Here is a 15,680-nt window from a genome sequence, read left to right as displayed (position 1 = left end):
GACATATCAAGTTCTACAAAAAATTTTCATCTGCATCAATTCTTGAAATACTACTGTACTGTTATGCCTTAATTATTTGGCATACCACACGATGGTTTCAATTCTTTGATAAAACCTATCAATAACTCATATTTATTATATACTTCAGAAATGTAGTGGCTGTTTTTTTTTTCTTTGAACGATTCATGCGCAGATTCGCACAGTAACAATTAATCAATAAACAATTAAACCCATTTATTTTAAATTATATAATAGATGAATTGGCATAAGTTAGGTTCGTCCAGGATGATATATATATATATATATATATATATATATATATATATATATATATATATATATATATATATATATATATATATATATGGAGAGAGAGGAACATGCCACGAATACCAAGGTTCTCATCAATGCTAGCTTTAATTTAAGGCTTAAGAAGATAAGGCAAAAAGCGTGGAGGGTTCCCATCAATAATGTATTAACCATCATTATGTTATCGAGAATAGATTCACTTTTACTTTTATCATTTTCTATTCCCCACCAAAGTACAACTGGTCTCCCTAGGGAGAAAGAATGACCTCTCTCTCTCTCTCTCTCGTTTTTTTTTCTGGGTTTGATACCTTGGAGCCTATAACAGTTTCCTACATAAGAGACTAGAAGGGGCACTATATGGGTTAGTGGGAGCAACAGATGATTTCTTGTTAAGACTAGTCATGCCTTCATACAGTTAGCACTGTAGCTGGCCACCACCAGTATGTTTCATCCTTTCCTTTCTTACTCAATCTAGGGGCACTGGAATGTGTTGGTTGACATTGCACTTCCTTGGGCTCACATGTGGGGCATCTGATCTAAATAGCTAACATTATCTCAAAAGTGTGAAAATGGCTGATTATTGATAGTGATTGATCATCATCCTCGCCTTCACAATCATGTCATGCGTGGCGTAAGAACTTGTTTTAATTTTGTGCCACAGTAGATTAATAACCATATAATTATATATTAAATTCAGTTTATGGTATCATCATCTTGTGGGACACATTTGAACGTGCTTACTGGTTTGGAATTTTCAAATCTAGGCTTACATGTCTGTGTTACATAGCTAGTTTTTTTTTTTCTTTTGATGTTTACAGGGAGAAACCACCCTCTGGAACAGATACGCTGGCTTTGCCTGCTGAATTTATGGTCACTGTCTTGACAGAATAAACTCCGTGGGCTTACCCCTTGCCCCCATGGAGTTGCCACGATTTTTTTTGAAGTTTTTTACTGTTTTGCAAACATGAGAATTTACTTCTGTCATGCGTTTTTAGTAAGTTTTGGCTTTTTTTTTCTTTTTTAATCTACATACATATGTTTGATTTCTGCATAAACACCACGCACAGTATTCTTATTATGTTGTTTATCTCATTTGGATATGTTTCTAAATTTTGTATTTATTGACAAAGGCATTCCCTTGTTGGGAATTTCATTTTCCCTGCATGTCAGTTTCAAGCCAAATTTATAAAATTTTGGCACAGCTTAGTGATGTAAGGTTTTCTATATACATGTTCCTATATTAATAAAGATATTGGATCCTAAAAAGTGGGATCACATATTACATTTTTTTGACATCAAAGGAGGCCATTTTTTGGGCTTTCTAAATTCGGCTGAGGTGGTCTAGACTTTTGCCCTTAGAAACAACATATTTTAATATTTTTCCATTTTCTAAAGTCTAAATGGTGTAGATATAAAAAAAATGACCTATTCTAATGGCTTTCTATGTACAAGAGGTGACACCACGAGATTTGAACCTAGCTAGACCACCTGCCTAGCAGCATACAACACATCCTACTTGGCCAAACCCATTTGGGTTTAAGTTTCTTCTGATTATTTTAGGGTTAGTGTTAAGAAAGACATTTTATTGCAGCTACTCAGGCAAGCCCAGTGATTTTTTTTTGTGGGTAAGAGCTGCCCATGGTGTACAAAAACTGGCAAGGACTAGGTCATTAATGTGTGTGGGTTTGGGATTCCATTTTTATGACCCAGTAAAACCCAAACTCGAACCCGATCCTGGCCATTTGTTATTTGGGCGAGTTTGGGTATACCTTAATTCAAATAGGGCTATGGCCCAAGATTGACAAGGAATGCTCTCTCTCTCTCTCTCTCTCTCTTCCATATGCACGTTCACAAATCCAATAAACAAATTCGATAAAGTAAATAGCAACATAAATAGATGAGATTTTGGGCAGATCACACTCTCCATCAACCAAGAGAAAAAAAAAAAGAGTCAGTTGTTCGGCTGCTATGATTGGTCCATTAAAAGCTCGAGTCTAATCGGAACATCCTTTTAAACTTTGAACCACCCTCTCCGTTCCGAGCCATTGGTTATTAGGGTCTATTATTAAAGAGGTGGTATTTGGGAGGAATTGATGAAAACGACATGTAGGGAATCCAAGAGAGAGGGATATGAAAAGAATTGTAAGCACCTTGTGGAGGTTTCAAAAAGAACCAAAAACCTTCTAAGAGAAGGATTTGACAATTATTCTCCTCCATGTGAAGGAAACCAAAGCAAACATTTAGAAGAAATTGAGGGATGCAAACGCCTTCATTTCTTATTTTTACAATTCCATCAATTCTTTTTTCCTAAACAACTTAATGTAGGCACCTAAAACTAGGGGTGGCAAAACCTGACACGACCCGCCAACTCGCCTCTTAGGCGGGTTAGGGTTGGGCTTAAGCCCAACCCGTTTAATAAACGGGTTGACCCGCGTAACCCGTTTATTAAATGGGTCGGGTTCAGGTTAGGGGTATGCCAACCCGCCAACCCGGCTGACCCGTTTAATAAACGGGTTAGGCGGGTGGGTCAACCCACCAACCCGTCTGCCAACCCGACCCGTCAACCCGCCAACCTGACCCGCTAACCCGCTAACCCGCCAACCGACCCGTCAACCCGACCCGCAAACCTGAGAACCCGTTTACCCGACCCAACCCATTTATTAAATGGGTTGGCGGGTCGTGTCGGGTTACCTGTTTATTAAACGGGTCGGGTTCGTGTTTGCCACAGCTGACCCGTTTAATAAACGGGTCGGGTTCGGGTTGAGGTATGCTGACCCGCCAACCCGTTGGGTCGACCCGCCAACCCGACACGATTGCCACCCCTACCTAAAACCTTGTTCTCGCTTTTCAAACTGACCCCTTAAAAAACCCTGTTTTACTATAGAATGCATCCCCCTCACAATTCACATTTATCTAGACTGTTCTCACCACTCCCAAACGTCTCCCACACCATCCCATCTGCCCACAATATCTTCTCACATTTTTAGTCTAAACAAATAATTAAGTTGGTCTTATCATACTCTCTCTATGGCTAACAATTTCATTAGAAAAACCTATTAAATTCAAAAAATATTATTGCCCTTCCAATTGAAATTTTAAACTACCATAGCACCCTTGGCCCAAACTCTTTCTCTCTCTCGTTAAGATTGGGGCATGCATGCTTCTCAAAGGTATTTCGCAAAGTCAAAATCATGTCTTGTTTATAAAAAAAATGATTTTGGCCACGCATGTTCATGACCCTGGGATACCCGTTTTATTATATTAGCATGTTCTACATCGCTAACTAACCTAATCCTTTGCACAGGGGAAAGAGAAACTCTAGACTTCTAGTGCAATTTCTACCTTTTGATATTTTTTATTTTTTCACAAGAACCTTAAGATGAATAATAATTGAGAAAGTTTTTCCTTACATCACAAGTTTTGAAAAGTTTGGAAAACCCTAGTAAGCCTTTGAGTTCAGTTAAAATTGGGAATTATCATTTTTTTAAATATTTAATGAGAAAAACCCGGTTCAGGTGGTGGTGCCTGTGAGTGAACGATGCCCTGTAGAATGATCCACCACAAGGGCTTAAAACGGAAGCAGATACGGTGTTCTGCCCAACTAGAGGGAGCCACGTTGTGTGTGTGTGTGTTTGTTGGGGGGGGGGGGACTTATGAAAAGAGGGAGCCCGTCTATTATAGAGGGTCCCCCAGTGTACTGCCCCCCTTAAGAGGTAGAACACTTATAGAAGTGTTAAAGACCATAACACACAACCACGTCCAGGTTAAAACACTTCGGCTGTCATCCATGCTCACTGGGAAGCCTAGATGCACACACACCCTTGCATCAAGCTGTCAATGTCCTTCAACTTGAATGCCTCAAGACAACTCACTTGTGGCTAGCTGCAAGTCACCAATGTTAAACAAGATTCAGATTCACAAGGTCGCCCAGATCCAAGTCCACATGATTTAGGAATAAGGAAATACTAAAATCCTTATTTCATATTTCTTATTTTACATGGTTCAGAGGTTATAAATACAACCTCTCTCCCTGAAAAAATGGTTGAGAGAGAACATTTATCATTCAACATTACCAAAATACATCCAACCGAATATTGGATGAGAGAGGAACATAAGAGTAAGACAACCACCATCTAGATGGTGACTGTGCACAGTTCAGAGTACAAGTAGATCCAAACCCCCGTCTCTACTATGTAATTTAAGAGTCAGATACACATCAAACATAACCCGCTGACGTAGCCTTCCAAAATTAAATTTGATGCCCCTGAAAAGGATATTGTTTCTTTCAGTCCATATCACCCACCATGCTGAAAACAACCATACCCGCCACAATAATCTCCCTTTTTTTTTTGTTTCATAAACTCATGGGACCAAACAAGAGGTCCCGAATAACAGAACTCGAACGCGTTTGAACCGGCGGTGCACCCCAAGTTTGAAAGAATAGGTCTAAAACTACCGGGCAAAACCAAAATAGGTGAGTCGTGTCCTCTACCGCCTTCTCTCAAAGAACACACATGCTTGGAAACGGAAGCCCTCGTTTCCAGACATTAATCTGGGTTTGAACACGATCCAGAGCCACTAACCACACCAACGCCTTCACCCTTGGAGCAGGCCCCTTACCCCATATACAATCAATGGAAAACCAATCCATCCCGGATGGCAACAAGGAATAGTAAACTTGCTTAATGGAGAACCTATCTCCGCTCGCCATGGCCCAGTGAAGCCACGGGCGGCCATGGCTAGGCCTAAGAACCTCTCTCTCTGAAAAAATGGTTTAGAGAGAGAGAGTTAACCGTGGATGTAGGCTAAGCTGTTGAAAGACGTAAAGTTGTGTGCCATTATTTTCCTTTTGTGATGCTATTGATTAACCTGGTTTGATCCAACGTTAGACTTGAATTGTTTTCATAGTATCGGAGTCATTGATTGTTTGAGCCTAGCCAAAGTTGTCAATTGTGTGGAACAGTAGGGTAAGCTTGTTGGTTCACAATTGTTTTTGCTTTCAGTGAAGTAAGGATACCTACTGTGTCGGTGCATGTGTTTGGTCAAAATGCATTCTTCTCTTGTTCCTAATGGGGCAATTTAGTAGAACACCTTCTCATGCTGGGTTTCAATAAAGCTTGATTCGTAATAATTACCTATTATGGCAATCATAAATTAAATATGTAATGATTAGCCAAGATTTAATTAAATTTGTTGATAGAATATGTCCTGCTCCTGATCAATATCTGAGTGTGTCTAAGGAAGGTGAAACTTGTTCCATAAATCTTGAGTTATCTATGTGGGTTTGGTTAGATCAATTAGCCCTAAGATGGATTAAGGCCATCGTTACTGAAGTTGTACTCAGTCAAAACATCAGGATTCCCACTGTCAGAGAAGCATGTGTGGCTCTTCAAAAAGCATATGCTTTTCAATGAAGCTTTATAATCATGCAAATGAAAAAAGATCTCCAAGATGTCGCAAAGGAGATAAGTCCAAGGCAGAATATCTGAACCATGTTAAATATTTGTCTGATTCTTTGATTGTTGTTCATGAATCAGTTTCTTATATTGATCTTGTTCATTATATGTTGAATGGTCTCACCCAATGTTGTTAGTATCACTATTGACCCTGAATTATTGGGCCATTGATTCAGTTGTATCAGCCAATACCAATACTCAATTGAATCGTTCTGTATTAGCCCAATAATAATAAAAAAATTATAACATGCCAATCATAACATGGCATATGTAAAAACCATTAAAATAATTTAAAATAATATTAAAAAGCATCTTTTGGTATTTTTTATAATTAATAAAAATTAGCTGATTCAAGTCTGCATCGTATCAATTTTTGTCGATGTGTACACATCGATATTATAACATTGGTCTCACCCATGAGTATGAAAGTTTTGTCCCTACTTTGACTACTCTTGAGAAGCTTCATTCATTTTATGGATTATATGATATATTGCTAAATCAAGAAAAGAAGATTCAACTATTAAATCAGATCCGCTTAAGACATCTATGCCACTGCTATCTTTGCTCGGCAAAGAAGAGGCCATGGTCAAGGATTCTCTAGTCAATTCAGAGGAGGAAGAAGTGGTGGCAGAAGCAGGGGCAAAAATACTTTTGAAAATTTTGGTGGTCGTGGGTTTTCTACATGAAACAACCAGAACAAAGATAATAGTGGTCAGAATAAGGAAAATCCTAATCAGAAAGTGGTTATTTGTCAATTTTGTGGTTGAATGAATCATTTAGCTAGAAATTGTTGGGATATTCCTAAGGCTTTGTTGTAGTTTTGGACATGTCAACAGCTGAAAACTCTAACGGGTGCCCAGATACATGAACTACTTGCCATATTACTGCAGAAGGAGGAGATATGTCTAAATAAGAAGAATATCAGGGTCCAAAAATGGTTATGATAGGTAATGGTGCTAATATTCCCATAACCATGTCATGTACTATTACTCTTCCTTCTAAGGATAAATCCTTTATTTTAAAGAATATTCTTCTCATTCTTCAAATTAGAAAAGACCTTCTTTCAATATTATATTTCACTCATGATAATAATTATATATTTGAGTTTCACCCTACATGCTTCTATGTTAAGGATTTGAAGAACATGTCTACTCTTTTAAAGGGTCGAAGTGAAGGAGGAGTCAAGAAGAAGAGTTGAGGTTCTCTTTGATTAGAAGGATACCTCACCAAAAACATAGCAATGTAGACTTAGACATTCTAGTAAGGGTGTCATGGATATATTTCGTTCTAGACATTTTTTGTCTCCTGATAATAATTTGCATTTATCTACTTTATGTTCTGGTTGTGTGATTGAGAAGACACATAAATAACCATTTGGATTAGCTAAGACTTTTGCTTCTTGTCCTCTTGAGATTTTACATGTTGATTTATGGGGTCTTGCACCTGTGATGTCTAGAAATGGACATATATTTTGTTTATTACTTGTGGATGATTATTTATGTTTTTCTTGGTTATTTTTATTGGTGTGGAAATATGATACTTTGAGTTATTTTGAAATATTTAAAAATATTATAAAAAAAAATTGGTTTCTCATTAAAAAAAAATTCATAATAATGATAAGGGTGAGTCCATGAGTCATGCATTTTCAATTTTTTTAAACTGTCATGGCATTAAGTGTTGGGTCATGCCCTTACACTCTCCAACAAAATGAGGTCGTTGAAAGAAATCATAGACATGTTGTGGAGATAGCATTGAGTATTTTGTCATAAGGCTCTATGAGTACTAGGTTTTGGGTAGATACCTTTAGAACAACCATACATCTCATAAATAGACTTTCCAGTCTAAATCTTGGTAACAAGTCACCCTATGAATTAATGTTAAAGAGAATTCCAGATTGCTCAACTCTAAAGGTTTTTGTGCCTTATAACTCGTATAAATTGGCTCCTAAATCTAAAACATGTGTTTTCATTGGTTATTGAAGTAATTACAAAGGTTATCTGTGTCTTGATCATGTATTGAATAATATTTATATATCAAGACATGATATTTGATGAAACCAAATTTCTTTATGATGGTTCCAATGCTCCTATCTCTTTTAAAGAGGTCTCTAATTCGTTACACCAACAAGAAGTTGCCAAAAGTTCAAGTGTAATACTAGAATTGCCTAAAATTATTTTCGATTAGTCTTTCAAATCCCTCACATGTCACAACCAATCATATTTCCTCAAGTCCAGGTCCTTGCTCTCCACTGCCCAATAATCTAGTTTTATCTGAGTCCGAATACGAGTCCTCAAGTTCAATCACTAGTCCTGAGAGTGTCTGCTCCATAACCCATCAATCCCAATTCGGAGTTAAGTTATGAGTTGAGTCACTCTTCAAGAATAAACTTAGTTGCAGATATTACTCCTTCTAAAGAAGTTCCACGGCTTGTTCGAACTCAACACATGGTTACATGATTCCAAGATGAAACCTTGAAACAAAAAATGTTTTTGTCCACTAAATTTCCTTTAAGTCTTGCCATGATAAGTGACATTTCCCAAGAGTCTAAACTTGAAACCTTTGCTGAAGCTAATATAAATAAAAAGTGGAAAGTTGAAGAAAGTATTTGATGTCGTGATAATGAATGAAACTTGGACTTTAGTTCCTCCGCCTACTCAGAACCTGGTTGCTGCATGTACGTGAATTTATAAGATTAAGAGGCATGCTAATGGGTTAGTTTCAAGGTATAAAATCAGATTTGTTGCTAAGAGATACAATCAACATGAAGAAATTGATTATTTTGAGACCTTCAGTTTTGTGGTTAAACCTACTACTATCAGAACAATATCGTCCTTGATAGTGAGTCATGGTTGGCCAATTCATCAGTTAGATGTAAATAATTCTTTCTTTTATGGTTTTCTATATAAAGAGGTATATATGGTTCAACCATAAGGGTTTGAAATTGGCATCATCCAAATTATGTCTGCAAGCTTGGTCATGCTCTATATGAATTAAAACAAGCTTCAAAAACCTTGTTTGATTGATTAAACAAGTATATTGTTCAATTGAATTTTATGGAATTCAAAGCTGATATGTCTCTCTTTATTAAAAAGAAGTGAAAAAATTATTCTTCTTGTGCTTGTATATGCACATGATATTATTGTTACAAAAAACTCTCATGCTCAAGTTCAGAGTCTAATAAATAATTTTGAAAATATATTTTTCATAAAAAAATTGAGCTCTCTACAATATTTTCTAGGCATAAAAGTTATTCATGTTTTCAATGGGTTGGTTCTTTGTCAAAAGAAATATATTCTAGATGTGTTAAAATGTGATCATATGCTTGAAGCTAAACCAGTGACCACGCCACCAATAGTCAATAATGTAACTCTTTCAAGTTTAAAGGAGAATCCTTTGAAGATGTGACACATTATTGAAGTGTTGTTGGTGCTCTACAAAATATTACATTCACTCATCTAGATATATCTTATGCAGTGAATAAAGGTTGCTAATTCATGTATACACCAACTCAAGATCACTGAAGTCATGTTAAAATGATAATCATATGTCTTATTGGAATTGTATGTTTGGATTACATGTACATAGAAATAATTTTGTCCAACTTTTAGGATATGCAGATGTTGACTGGGCAGGATGCCTAGATGACATGCGTTCTACATGTGGCTATCTTACTTTTCTTGGTTCTAACATGCTCCCCTAGAACTCGTGCAAACAACAAACCGTAACTAAGTCCATTCTAAAACATAATATAAAGCATTGACAATAGTTGTTTATGAGCTCGCATGATTGAGCTATCTCTTATCATAGTTACATGTTGAACAATAAAATGCACCTGTTATATGGTGCGATAACCTTGGGACTACATATCGATCTGCCAATCCTATCTTTCATGCTCGCATGAAGCATATTGAGATTGATTTTTACTTTGTTCATGAAAAGGTTAAAAGGAAAGAGTTTGAGGTTCAATTCATTACTTCAGAGAAACAATTAGCAAATATTCTGACTAAGCCTATGTCTACTGAGCGTTTTGAAAGTATTCAGACCAAGCTAAATCTCACCATTACAGAGATGAGCTTGTGGGGGAAGTTAAACAAAATTCAGATCCACAAGGTCGCCCTGATCTAGGTCAACACATGTTGGGAAGTTCCAGTTTGGCAGGTTCACAACATTTGAAAAGTTCTGGATCAATAGATGGAAGTCCACACATTTTGAAAAGTCCAAGTTCCAACATAATAAGTTCTTTCATGGGAAAAAAAGCTTGTACTCAAGGGATGAAAGTATTGAATTTTAATGGAAAGTCTTATATGATTGGGAAACCTTCTATTGAGAAGACATAAAATAAGCAAATACTAAAATCCTTATTTTTTAGTGTACCTCACTACAAGGAACAATCAATAACGGCAACTCTGTAATGACGATAACAAAAGTCCCCACTATTGACACAACAATAACAATGACTTTAGATATCCCCGTAAATGCCTTGGCTATACACAATTGTTGTTGTTAAAGACATGTCTATAACAATGCCTTTATATATATCGCCGTTATAGGTAGGTTTATAATGATGACATTATATGGTCGTTAAATATGTCACCGTTATAAACACACCTATAATGGCGACTTTAGATATCACTTTTATAGGTATGTTTATAATGTTAACATTATATGGACATTAATTTTTTGTCGTTAAAAAACTTTTACGATAATATTTAACATGCATATATTATTGTCGTTATTGATATATAACGATGAGATAAAAAATGTTGTTGTTATAGGTTTGTTTATAACAACAACATTATATGGCCATTAAATATGTCGTTATAAACACACCTATAACAGTGACCCTAGATATCATTGTTATAGGTGTGCTTATAATAACAACCTTATATGACTGTTAATTATTGCCTTTAAAAAACTTTTATGATAATATTTAATGGGCATATAATATCACCGCTATTGATATATAATGACGATATACAAAAAAGTCAGTGTTATAATCTTTCTCTATAATGGCGACATGTTTGTCACTTTTATAGCCTTTCTCTTTCTCTATAACGACAACATTTTGTCATTGTTAGAGCCTAGTATTTTAAAAAGGCCCAACGGGCCCTTTTCCTTTTTCCCATTTCTTTTTCTCTTTTCTTTTCTCTCTCTCTCTCTCTCTCTCTCTCTCTCTTTGCACTCTCATCGAACTACTGCTTGCTGCTGCCAAAGCTGCTCCCTGCTCGGGCTTGCCGGACTACTGCTTGTTGTAGCCGAAGTTCCTCCATGCTCAGGCTCATCGAATCACTGCCTACTGTCACTGAAGTGCCTCCTTGCTCTTCTCTCTCTGTGATCCATCGCCGTTGGATCTCCTCCCTGATCGAGATTGCCGGACCACCTCCTACCACCACTAAAGCTCATCCCTACTCTCTCTCTCTCTCTCTCTCTCTCTCTCTCTCTCTTTGAGAACAAGATATATCTTTCTTTGTGATTGATTTGTTCATTTTGGTTGATGTTTGTTGTGGTAATGACTATGTATGCGACCATGGATGTGTTTCTTAATATACTTTCTCTCTCTTTGTTTGTAATTAAACAATAAAGAAATTGTGAAAGGTCTTGTTCATCATAATGACAATCATGCCTTGATGACCATTCTGATATATCACCACCCATATTTTGAGTCCTATGTAATTCATGAACTATGCCAATGTGCATTCGGTAATGGAGGTTCCCTTGGCCTAGCAAAAAAAAAAGGTGTTACCTTCTCAAGAGTTGTAAAAGTTTCCCTTGCTCTCTTCAACTATAATGAGGGTCAACTGTGGCCATATACTAATTAAACCTTTTAATGCAAAGCAGATACAATGATAATGAATTAAAACCAAGGCATAAAGTAGAATACTCAAATCTATTTGTTTATCTTTTGTAAAAGCTTTATAAGAACAACCATATGTCTTCTTTATGACAATCAGAAAAGTTTTATAGGAACAACAAGAAAATGATCTAAAAAAGCGTCAATCACAATGTGTGCATCTTTCGTAACAGATACCTTGACTCTAATGGCATAATGTGTGCATCTTTTTGTTTTTGCTAAATAACCAACGTATGACTTTTGTTTTTTTTTCATTTATAAAAAGTTTATCAATTATTTCTGGTTTCTTTGTTCATTTAGGGGCCTTATGTGTCGAGATTATGATTTTGTTTAGTCATGTGATGAACAAGTAGCATAGTTCAATTGATAACCTCTTTAAGGTTGTGATTACACTTCATATCTTTCGTTCCTATCTGATGACTAAATGGTTCTATTTTTATCTGTTTATTTACAACCATCTTTGGCAAAAAATAAGTCAGTGCCCTTCTAGATGCCCATTTCTTTTCCTTGATAGGGAATCCAGTCGATTTGAGTTACATGACCTATTTTTTAATTGAATCATGTGGTAATGTGCTGCATAACTTGAAGTGTGTTTGTTGCAGGTTTGGAGAGGATGTAGGGGAGGGGATTTGAGATGATGTATGTTTATTTTTTGAAGTGTGTTTGTTGCAGGTTTAAAGAGAATATAGGGAGAGAGTTGGAAATGATGTATGTTTGTTTGTTTTTTGAAGTGTGTTTATTGTAGGTTTGGATAGGATATAAGGAGGGGCTTGGAGATGAAGTATGTTTGTTTTCTCAAGTGTCTTTATTTTTTGTAGTGTATGTTTATATTTGAATGCATGTTTCATGATGTATAAACACTAGTGTATGTTTATATTTGAATTGATGTTTGAAGTGTATGTTTATATTTGAATGGATGTATGTTTGAGGAATGCATGTTTGAGGGGGTTGGTGAGGATGAATGTTTGAGGAGGTTGGAGAAGCGTATGTTTATATTTGAATTGATGTTTGAAGTGTTTGTTTATATTTGAATGGATGTATGTTTGAGGACATTTAAAGTGCATATTTAAATATTTATATTTGAATGGATGTCATTTTATTTAATATAATATAAAAAATATTTTAAAACTAATATAAAAAATTTATTTTTGCAGGTTTAAGGCCTATAATGGTGGCATTTCTGTGTCATCGTTATTGGCCTTAGCCCTATGTCACTATTAGAACATATAACAATGACTTAATTATCGTAGTTATAGCCCGAAGACTTAATTGTCACCTCTATAGCCTATCACAGTGACTTCTCACTGTTATCAACTATGCTATAACAACGACACTGAAATGTCATCATTATAGGGTGGCTCATCGCTATTGGTTCCTAGTTATGGAGAAATTCTTTGCCAGTATTACTCAACTAAGGAAAAGATTTTGTGGCCTTTTTTTGTCGCCTTTATAGACCTATAACAACAATAAATAGGACAATAGCGGCGAGAAAAGTCACCACTATTGACCATCATCTCTAAAAAAAAATTTAACTTACCCATTTTATACATGTCTAAAGACGGCAACTAAGTTTCTCAATTATCCGATCATAGTCACCAAAACGATATATATATATATATATATATTCTATTTCAAGGAAAAATCCCTCCAAGTTACTTCTCATTAACTTCCTAAAAGTGAAGTTTCACAATACCATCCTTTTTGCTAGGAACTTCTCGCCCACTTTGTCCAAACTTGATCGGTGCAAACCACACATGGACCAACCTACAACATTGGTTGCCAAAATAAGAAACAGAAAAAATGAGTTCTATTGGGGTTTTTAATCCCCACTAAAAGTCTTTAAGAGTGGTTGCAGATCCCCTCATATTGCACAATATATATATATATAGGGTAAGTATTTGGAGCTAATGAAGATATAAAATTGATTAAAAAATTCCTAAATTTATATTGAAAAAACATAATCCAAGGTTTGATTCTTAGCAAACAAACCATGTTAATCTAGGGTTTCCAAAAGCTTCATAGATAGGTAGAAAGTGGACTTCTTAGAAACTCGCTTCAAAAATGTGAATCAACTTGCTTTCAAAACTTGATGAGAATCTTGATTCTTCCACGCTTCTCCTATGCTTTTCACATGTTTTTTCTTGCTTCCCTACATGCTTCCTAGCGCTTCTGTCACACTTATTTTCAAGTTTTCTATATGCTTTCTTTCACACTTCCTATGTTTTTCTCTAACTTGACAATTATCATTTATAGATTTTGAGAAGAATTCAATTATTACACTCTAAAATCATAAAATTTAAGAATCATCATTTTTACTTTAGTTTTTATTTCTTTCCTGTTCAATTAATATTTTGCTTTTCATTCAATCTCATATCACTTTTTTTTCTATTTTTATTTTTGTTTATAAATTGACTTCTCGCTTCCCGCTTCTTATAAATTTTAAAATACCTCACTTCTCGCTCCTGCTTCTTGTTTCGTTTTCCGCTTTCACTTTCTAGTTTGGTAACCTTATGTTGAGAGAGAGAGAGAGTACACATGTGACCTTTTGGCTAAGATCAAGTGTAGTATATGTTCTTGTCAGTTTGCTTTGAGTTTTCTTGATGGAAACTATTTTTTAAATTTCAAATTTTTGGGCACTGTGAATCATTGATTTTTGAAGCTCTTGAAAAACTTAATTGCACATTGCAATTGCAAGATCCAAAATATGTTTCCTATGAAACAAATCATGTAGATAATACTGTAGGTCTTGATCCGTGATCCATTCAAAAGAACATGAAAAAGAATCAATGTAATCTGTAAGACGACAAAGTAGTAACATAGCCAAATATATATATCATTTTCAGCTTCTCAAGAAAACCAGGACACAATGGTCACAAAATTGTTGCATTAGGGGCTATGTCACGGGGATACAGATGCCCATGTTTTGTCCTCTTTATACTATTTTTAATAGTAACCCATCTCCCTTTTTCTCATACTTCCATTCATGTGCATCCCTCTATTTTGGCTTCACAACTTAGATCATATTTAGGCTTGATACATGAACCAGTCAAAAAAACTGACAAATATCATAATCTATTAGATAGTAAAGCTGTAACAACATGGCCAAATGTATATGATCCTGTTCAACTTTTCATGGAAACTAGGATACAATGGTCATAAAAATGTTGTATGAGCGGTCATGTTACATAGATGTTTATGCTTGCATTGTGTCCCCTTTTGTACTATTTTTAATAGAAACAAGTCATATAGATCATACTATAGGGCTTGGTCCGTGAACCATTCAAAAGTACATAAAATCAATACAATTTATTAGATAGTGAAGTGCCAACAACAATGCCAATGTATACGACTTTGTTCAGCTTCTTAAGAAAATTAAAACACAATGGTCATAAAAGTATTCTATTATGGGCATTATCATAGGGATACCTCAAGTCCTTAAGGAGTTGTTTGATGGCACATCCCACGTGTCGTGTAAAACACTCAATCCATCTAACAACAGACACAACGAACACATGTAATGCACATCCACCATGTCTCAAGAATGGGAAATCAGCGTTCCAACCCTTGTTACGAAAAGAACAGAGACAAGGGAACATGATTACAAAAAATAAAAAAAAAATGGGGGGGGGGCATATCCCTCAACATATTTCATGTTTTGCCCCTCCCATTCTTTCTCACTTCTCTCACTCCCGACCCCTTTTCACTCCCATTCTCTCTTGCCTCTCTCACCTCTGACCCCAGAGCTCCCACTCTCTCTCACCTTCAGTGAGCGACCCTCTCTCCACAAAGAACAACTCGTTGTCTAGCTTGTCTCTATGGCATCTCTCTCTCTGGCAACCCTCTCTCTTCGATTAACCTATTTTTGCACATATCTCTCTCTGTTGTTGTTTGATTATATGGGGCTTTTACATTTGAAACCCTATTTTTGCAACATTTATAGTGAATGTATGCTAAATCTGGTTTATTCAAGGGTTTGTTAGGGTTTCTTGCACTTCGAGCATGTTAGAGTTTGTTCAATTCGATTTGTTTTTTAATGATTTTGTATTAAAATCATTGTTTGTGCA

General features: G+C 35.8%; 2 non-coding genes across 2 annotated transcripts; both read left to right on the top strand.

The window, feature by feature from the left end:
* The first annotated feature begins 11,337 nt into the window (after nt 1-11,337).
* Nucleotides 11,338-11,431, top strand: LOC149844862 (small nucleolar RNA Z43). The gene has a single exon (XR_016430645.1). It is a non-coding gene; the product is annotated as a small nucleolar RNA Z43 (small nucleolar RNA).
* Nucleotides 11,432-11,945: 514 nt separating this feature from the next.
* Nucleotides 11,946-12,041, top strand: LOC149844861 (small nucleolar RNA snR60/Z15/Z230/Z193/J17). Its single transcript, XR_016430657.1, has one exon. It is a non-coding gene; the product is annotated as a small nucleolar RNA snR60/Z15/Z230/Z193/J17 (small nucleolar RNA).
* Nucleotides 12,042-15,680: the final 3,639 nt, after the last annotated feature.

Source organism: Nuphar pumila, chromosome 2 (assembly GCF_984573655.1).
Source record: "Nuphar pumila chromosome 2, dmNupPumi1.hap1.1, whole genome shotgun sequence".
Lineage (NCBI taxonomy): Eukaryota > Viridiplantae > Streptophyta > Magnoliopsida > Nymphaeales > Nymphaeaceae > Nuphar > Nuphar pumila.
The sequence above is the reverse complement of the archived record's forward strand: the minus strand, read 5'-3'. Positions and strand labels throughout refer to the sequence as shown.